Source organism: Hypanus sabinus, chromosome 15 (assembly GCF_030144855.1).
Source record: "Hypanus sabinus isolate sHypSab1 chromosome 15, sHypSab1.hap1, whole genome shotgun sequence".
Classification (NCBI taxonomy): Eukaryota; Metazoa; Chordata; class Chondrichthyes; order Myliobatiformes; family Dasyatidae; genus Hypanus; species Hypanus sabinus.
Window position 1 is genome coordinate 35,745,702 of NC_082720.1, and position 8,893 is coordinate 35,754,594.

Consider the following 8,893-nt stretch of genomic DNA (forward strand, 5'->3'; position numbering starts at 1 on the left):
GAGCCTCTTCACATGCCTCTGATCCTTGGATGTCCCAGCATAACCCTTCCATGAACTGGAAGGAAGGGAGGATCATTGCTTGAAGGTATGTTTTCGTCTTGGTGTTCTGATCCCCAGATTCTCCTGAGACTGGCAGCCAAGGAGGGGTAAACTGGAGCCTTGAGAAAACCCAATCCTACCTTCAAGAGGAGACAAGCTGGCTCCAGCCAATAGACCTGTGCGAGTCCATTCGGGAGTGTGCTGGAAGATCTTTCATTCTGGAGCAAACCAAGGAGGTGCTCAAGCAGTCTGGAACTCTTGCAGCTAAGCCACAAGCTCCAATTGCCAGGTGAAGGCTCCAAAATGGAGATGCTGGGAGCTTAGTTCAAGGAGCACAACGGCCATTTGTAATGCCTCACTACTGATGTCTGAGGATATGGACAAGGATTCAGACTGTGGTTTGGCCTGTTTTCACTAAAGACTCTTGTGAACTTGTAGAGGAGACTCTGGGGTCTGCCAAATCAGCCCTGCTGCCTAAGGAGTCTCAGAAGTCATCTTGGAGGAAGGTTCAGCTGTAATTTCAGCACCTAAGCTGGTAGAAATTCATTCCATCTCCAAGACCTTTGGAAGAGGTTTTCAAGGCCTCAACTCTTCCACTGCACCAACCCTACAACTGTGCTGTAAATCTGCTGCCTGGTATTTGTCCTCTGTGGGGTCAATTATACGTGATCTCAGGCCTGGAGAGAAGGGCTATTGAGGAATTTATAAAGGAGGCTCTTGCCATGGGATTCATTTGACCCTTCCTCTCCCCAGTTGGTATTGGCTTCTTCTTCATACAGAAAAAGGACAGGAACCTGTGACCATGCATTGATTAAAGAGGGCAGAATTGCACGACAGTCAAGAATTGTTATCCTCTTCCACTCATGAAGTCTGCCCTTGAGATTCTCCAAGGGGCAAATTAATTCTCGAAGCTGGACTTTTGGAGGGCATACAATCTGGTTCGCGTAAAGGAGGGCGACGAGTGGAAGAAGGCATTCAACACACCAAGAGGGTACTATGAGCACCTGGTCATGCATTTGGCCTTGTGAATGCACCAGAAGTTTTCCAGGCCTTTATAAACAATGTGCTCTGTGATGTTCTTCATAAGCATGCCTTCATCTGCCTGGACAGCACCCTAATTTTCTCGAAGTCCATGGAGGAACATGTCGTTGCTGTCGGAGATACTCTGAAGAGGCTTCTTGATCATGGACTTTATGTCAAGCTGGAGAAGTTTGAATTTCACGTAACCACCATTTCATTTTTCAGCTTCATTATCTCTAATGGCAATTCAAGATGGACCCCAGTAAGAGACACACAGTCAGAAATTGGCCACAACCATCCAATGTGAAACAAGTCCAATGATTCCTGGGATTTGCCAACTTTTACCAAAGGTTCATCAGTAACATCAGCTCAGTGTGTGCAGTGTTGTCTCAATCGACACCTTTGGACAATAAACTGCACCCGTGTGCATTTTTTACCAGGCAGAGGTGACTGATGTTTGGCATCAGGAGCTTTGTGCTGCTAAATTAGCTTTGGAGGAATGGTATCACTGGCTAGAGGGAGCCAAGAACCCTTTTATCATTTCGACAGACTCCAAGAACCTGGTTTGTTTTCAGGAGGCCAAGAGGCTGAATTCCAGACTGGCCAGGTGGTCTTTGTTCCTTAACCACTTTAGTTTCAGTCTGACATATCGAACGAGGTCAAAGAATCAGAAGCCAGAGGCCTTGTCCCGTCAGTTTGACGAACCGGAATGAAAAGAGCAGTCTACTACCATTTTGTCTGAAGCCAAGGTGGTAGCACCAGTTCATTGGGGGATTGACATTCTTGTTCACAGTGCAAAGGAAGATTCTTAAGAATGGTACTCCAATTTGGCTGTTTGTCCCAAATCCCTTCTGGTACCAAATACTTCACTGGGGACATTCATCAAGGATGACTGCTCACCCAGGGATTGCCAAGACCCTTGAGTTTATTAAGAGGAATTATTGGTGGCCTGGAATGATGAAAGAGTTTTGGCAGTCTGTGCAGGCATGCAAGGTGGGCACTCAGAACAAGAAGACCTGCATCCAACTTCAAGGACTTCTTCACTCCCAATCTGTTCCAGACAGATCATGAATGCACATCTGCATGGACTTCGTCACAGGTCCAAGAGGAAGACCATTATCATGATAATTGTGGATCATTTTTCAAAGGCTTGCAAATTTGTCACCTTGGGCAGACTACAATCTGCGGTGGAGACAACCAAAGTTGTTCTGAACCAGGTCTTCAGGTTCCATGGTTTTCCAGTAGATATTGTGTGAGATTGAGGTCCACAATTTGCATCATGTTTCTGGAGGGCATTTTGAAAGCTAACTGGGGCAACAGCACATGTTTCCTCTAGGTTTCACCCACAGTCCAATGACCAGATGGAGTAAGTGAATCAAAATATGGAATGTATCCTAAGATGTCTGGCCTCTGAAAGACTGGATAAGTGTAGTAATTATTTGATGTGTGCCAAGGTCACCCACAACACAATACAACAATTAATGCATGGGATGTCCCTATCAAATGCCAGATTGGGTATTCTTCGGCAGTCTTCCCTGAGGACCAGGTTGAGATTTCTGTGGTTGAAGATCTCATCAAATGTTGCAAGGAGAAATGGACAAGGGCAAGGGAGATTTTGTTAGCATCTACCTGGAAGGCTGAAGTAAAGGATAACGAAAAGAGAAGACAGGGACCAGTTTTGCAGCCTGGGCACCAGGTTTGGCTGTCAACTCAGAATTTGCCTCTCTGAGTGATGTCTATGAAATTGGTGCCCAAGTTTCTTGTACCCTTCAAAATTCTCAGGAAGGTAAACCTAGTGGCTTACATCTTGCATCTCCTCAAGACCTTCAGGATCAGTCCCACTTTCCATATTTCTGAATTAAAACCTGTATACACCAGTCGCACCACCATCAGCTCCGCTGCCACCCAGGTTTGTCAATGGGGAACACGTCTTCACTGTGAGAAGAATTTTGGATTCATGAACTTTTTGGTGTGTTTGGCAGTTCTTCGTGGATGGGGAAGGATTCAGAACAGTGCTGGGTTTCTGAAAGGGACATCTTGGATTTGACTCACATCCATGACTCCTGTCATGAGTCAGCCATAGGGGAGGGGGTCCTGTTACGACAAGCACCCAACCACACCAGCTTCTGGGGTTTCAAACGCTTTAACTCTCCATAATATGGATAGCTGGTGTGGCCCCGTCAAAGATTCAGGGCTGTCCCATTAATTGGCAATCATGTTTTGGGCATCAGAATTGAGTATTTAAAGAGCATCAATTATAAGCCCTGCTAGTGATATTGTCTAGTGTTTCTTTTGTGCTCAGTTCTCATTTCAATTTGATACCACGCCTCGATTCTTGCTTCAGATGCTCCAGCATTTGGGACCAAACCATCTTCATCAAGGACTCTTGTTACATAAAGAACTTAATTTGAATGTAATCTGGAAGAATAAGTCAACCATATATGGTCCTAAGCCTAGCTGCGAAAGGAGGATGAGGGGTTAGACATGGGGCTAGAAACCCCATGTTGTAAAAACCTTGTGCTATAGAAATTCCAACAGAAGCTCCAAAGACCCCATCACTGGGAGAGGAAGAATCTGTGAAGATTCTAAAGCTAGGGACAATTTGAAAGACTGTGTTTGAAATTGGAAGAATCAGATTGGCAGCCATTGGAGGGTTTTTCTTTCAGTCCTATTGACAATCCCAGTTTTACTTGGGGTTCTTGATTTGCGAGCTCAGTCAAACTCTGTCTAAATTTCAAATCCAGCTAGGCTCCAACTTGCCTACAGAACTCAGAAATTTTAATCCATGTTCAGAATAAGTTGTAATGGATATTACGCCAAGAAGACCCGGATCTTGCCTGACTAATCTGTTTGAATTTTTGAGGAAATAGCAGTCAGAGTAGACAAAGAAGAGTTAGTAGATATTGTTTGTTTGGATTTTCAGAAGGCCTTTGACAAGATGCCAGATTTGAAGCTACTAAACAAGAAAAGAGCCCATGTTATTACAGGAAAGATATTAGCATGGATAGAAGATGGCTGACCGGCAGCATGAAAAGGTGGGCCTTTTCCTGGTTGGCCACTAATGACTAGCAGTGTTTCACAGGGGTCAGTGTTGGAACCACTTATACATTATACATCAATGATTTGGAAGATGGAATTGATGGAGTTTAGGTCAGGTTTGCAATGATTCAAAGGTAGGTGGAGGGTTAAGTAGTATTGAGAATGAGCAAGGAGTCTGAAGAAGACTTAGACAGATTGGGAGAATGGACAAAGAAGTGGCAGATGGAATACAGTGTTGGGAAGAGTATGGTCATACACTTTGGTAGAAGGAATAAAAACATAGACCATTTTATAAAAGGGAAGCAAATTCAGAACCACGGGTGTAAAGGGACTTGGAGTCCTGTTGCAGGATTCCCTTAGGGTAACTTGTAGGGTGTGTTGGTGATAAGGAAGGCAAATGCAATGTTGGCATTCATTTCAAGAGGACCAGAATATAAAAGCAAAGATATGATGCTGAAGCTTTATAAGGCATTGGTCAGAGTGCGCTTGAAGTATTGTGAGCAGTTTTGGGCCCCTTATCTAAGAATGTATGTGCTAGCATTTCAGAAGGTCCAGAGGAGGTTCACATAAATGATACTGAAAAGGATTTATGTATGAGGAGTGTTAGATAGCTCTGGGCATGCACTCCCTGGAGGTTAAAAGAATGAGGGTGGAATCTCATCCTAACATAATAGATATTGAAAAGCCTAGGTAGGGTAGACATGTAGAGGATGTGTCCTCTCATGGGGAGTCTAGGACCAGAGTGCAATGCCTCAGACTAGTGGGATGTCTATTTAGAACAGAGATGAGGAAGAATTTATTTTGCCAGAGTGTGGCGAATTTGTGGAATTCATAACTACAGATGGTTGTGGAGTCCAAGTCATTGGATATATTTAAAGCAGGGGCTGATAGATTCTTGATTAGTAAAAGGGGTTAAAGGTTACGGGGAGAAGGCAGGGGAATGGGGATGAGAGGGATAATGTTCAGGCATGATGAAAAGTGGAGATGATTCCATGGGCTGAATGGTCTAACTCCGCTTCAATGTTTTATGGGTGAAACCAAATGAGCTTAAGTGAAGAGGTTATTGGTCAGTTAGTTCTGTTTTAAAGCATTATATCTACTACACCTTCAAAGTCTTAGCTATATTCAGTACAGAATGATAGTTCAGTAATTAACAGGATCACACTATTTCTGTTTCTCTTGGTCCAGTAAAGTTTGGGCAATTGTCAGACGGATGCCAGCTTCATAGGACAGCACAATTTGAAGCAGTGCTGGCATTATACTTTCCATAGTTCTATTTCCATAAGCCTAACTTTGTTTAAAATAATTCCTTATTTGTTATAATTGTTGAATGTTGCTTTTTTGGTGCATGTCCCAACACCACACCACAGCAAATTCCTAATGCATTGGATTCTGGTTAATTGGTCTATCAATTAATCAGGGACAACTTAAAGAACAAAAACCTAATCCAGAAAATAGCTGGGGTTCCCTTCATTTATTTGGGAAGTAAGCCACTTAATTGGGACAGGAGACCATTGGCAATTTCTAACTAGTGTCAATTGTGTGAACTTGTGTAGCCATTTGACACTGCACCATGCTTACAGTGCAGTGAACAGTTTTTAAATAGCATCAGTTGCATTGTGTTCAAAGAGCAGTGATTTTGGTTACTGAAAGTTGGTGATAAATAAACAATAAGACAATTTAGAATTCTTTTGCTGACTGCGGTTTCTAGCATTCAGGCTTGGAGTTGCCAGAAACGGTGGAAGTGAAAATAAAACTATTTCACTACCTCAACAGATTAGGTACTATAAAAAAAATGAAAGTTTTGAATTTTACAATGAAAATGAAGGTTTGGAGGAGGCATTCTTCAAAAGCATCGTATGAAGATAATCCACTATCTGCACTCGGTGGCTGAGCTAATTTTGTTCATTTACAGTCAATCAAAAAGCATGGCAGCATGCTGGTTTTCCATCAAATCTGATGATAACAGTGAAACCTATGTGGAAGTGTTTCTAGAGCGGAAAAGCCATTTCACTGGGACGGTTCCATTTTCTCGACCTCGGAAGCCCAGTTCTAGTAGTATGAGTAGTTGTCACAAACTGGAGTTGCAGTGGATAACCATGATTTCTTCTGCACCTTTTCATGCCCTTTACTCTCTATGAAGCATTGCAGATCTGTCCGCTCGGTCATTGGATCTCACTGTTGATCTCACCCACCCAAGTCCATTTTATCGCACAAAGGGAACTATTCAAGGGTTTAATGACAATGGAATAGAATCTGTCATTGCATCTTGTGGTATGTGCTTTCAGCCTTTGTACCTTTGGCCAGTGGGAGAGAGGGGAGAAATTTCCGTGCTGGATGGTATCTTTGATACTGTTGGCTGTTTTGCTGAGGCAGGGAGAAGTACAGATAGACTCCATAGAAGGGAGGTTGATTCCTGTGATGTGCAGATGTTGCATTTGGCATATTGTGAAGTTAAGGTCGGTCAGATCAGCCAGGGGCTGACTCGAGGGGCCGAGTGGGCAGTTGTTACTCTTGCCTCACATCTCTATGTGCTTCCTGTCCATGGGGGACTACTTTGTACAACCACAGCCAGCTCAGACTTCATGGTGGTATGATGGTATGGTTATTGGAGCTCCAGCAGCCTGAGTTTGATCTTAGTATCAGCTGCTGTCTGTGTAAATTTGTGCATTTCCTCCCATGTCCCAAAGATGTGCAGATTGGTAGGTCAACTGGTTACTGTGAATTCTTCCTGCTGTGAGGATGAATGACGAGAATGTTGGGGAAAATAATGTAACCATGCACACAAAGTGCAGGAGGAGCTCAGCAGGCCAGGCAGCATCTATGAAAAAGAGTACGGTCACTGTTTTCCGCTGAGACCCTTCTTCAGGATTGGAGAAAAAAAGATGAGGAGTCAGAGTAAGGTGGGGGGAGGGGAAGAAGAAACACAAGGTGACAGGTGAAACTGGGGGCGGGGGGTGGGGGGATGTAGAATTAGTGTAAATATTAGCAGTCAGCCTGGATTCTGGACTAAAGGGCAAGGGCTAGAGGCTGGTGGAATGTTTGAACAGGATAGTAACAGAGAAGTTACACTGAAATTATCAGTTTCACTGAATATAAAGTTTCTGGGCCCAAGTAGAATGACTTTAGCCTGCCAAGTTTAGCAAAAGTGAATATAATAGTGCCGTTGTTCACATTCATTTCATATTTAGGGTCAATTTTCCAAATTTACCTGTCCTTTCTCATTTAGATTGTTATGAATTTTTCTACATTTTCTCCACCCTGCATTCATTGTTACCTTACAGCAATAGAATAACTTGCATCTCAGGAATCTTTGAACTTGTTGACATGAACTTATTCAAGGCTGGAATGCAATTTTGAGATCTCCTACCATTAACAGCTTGAAAGCTTGACGCTCTTGTCTCTGTATTTTCAAAACAAACTTGACAAGTTTATATACATCACACACTTGTCTTCTGCTTTAACACATCTTGTGGATTAAATTCACATTCATATCCCTAAAACTGAAAATATATGCTGAATGACAATACTGTATTTCCCAAGTAATGACTTACTTTCTTGAATCATATCATTACAATATAGCATACCAAGGATTTAATTTAAAATTTATCCTTAATTATCTATTCTTCACACCTGACGTTCTATTATCAGCACAAATAACTCAAAAAGACTTAAAATCAGTTATGGGCATTTTGCAGACTGAGAGCCGGAGATGGTTTGTGGTGAAGTCCAATTTGAGAAGTTTTAAATCAATCATCCCATGGAACTTTTACAAATGACCTGTACACAGGTGATGGAAGTAGCACTATAATTCTGTGGAAGAGGCAAAACCTAGCACAAATGATGGAAAGCTGTGGAAGCTTATCTTCAGGATCACAGAAACAGAATGGTTAAAGCTTATGAGGCAGAATTTAAAGCAGAGAAGTGTGAAAGAAACATTTTGAAGTAACGGTTAATTGTAGTGGATTACGATTAATCATCATAGTTACTTATTTGGGACAATGCTTTGTTACATTTTGTAGCTCCAGAGCATAAAAACTAATTGAAAGGAAACAAGGAAGCCAGCAGAGAAATCATGTTCTTTGTTTTTATTTGAAATGAGGTGCACACATATCATGTGGTAGTGTCATGGCATATGAAATTCACATATAATAGAAAGCAAAGGGTAGCGGTGAATGGGTGTTTCTCGGAATGGCAGGTGGTGACTAGTGGGGTGCCACAGGGCTTGGTATTGGGACCACAGCTGTTTGCCATTTACGTTAACGATTTGGATGAAGGTATAGAAAATAACATCAGCAAATTTGCTGATGATACTAAGCTGGGTGGCAGTGTGACATGTGATGAGGATGTTAGGAGAATTCAGGGTGACTTGGATAGGCTGAGTGAATGGGCAGATACTTGGCAGATGGCGTTTAATGTGAATAAGTGTGAGGTTATCCACTTTGGGAGTAAGAACAGGAAGGCAGATTATTATCTGAATGGTGTAGAGTTGGGTAAGGGAGAAATACAAAGAGATCTAGGAGTCCTTGTTCATCAGTCACTGAAGGTGAATGAGCAAGTGCAACAGGCAGTGAAAAAGGCTAATGGAATGTTGGCCTTTATTACAAAGGAAATTGAGTACAAGAGCAAGGAAATCCTCTTGCATTTGTACAGAGCCCTGGTGAGACCACAGCTGGAGTATTGTGTACAGTTTTGGTCTTCAGGGTTAAGGAAGGACATCCTGGCTGTAGAGGAAGTGCAGCATAGATTCACGAGGTTAATTCCTGGGATGTCTGGACTGTCTTACGCAGAGAGG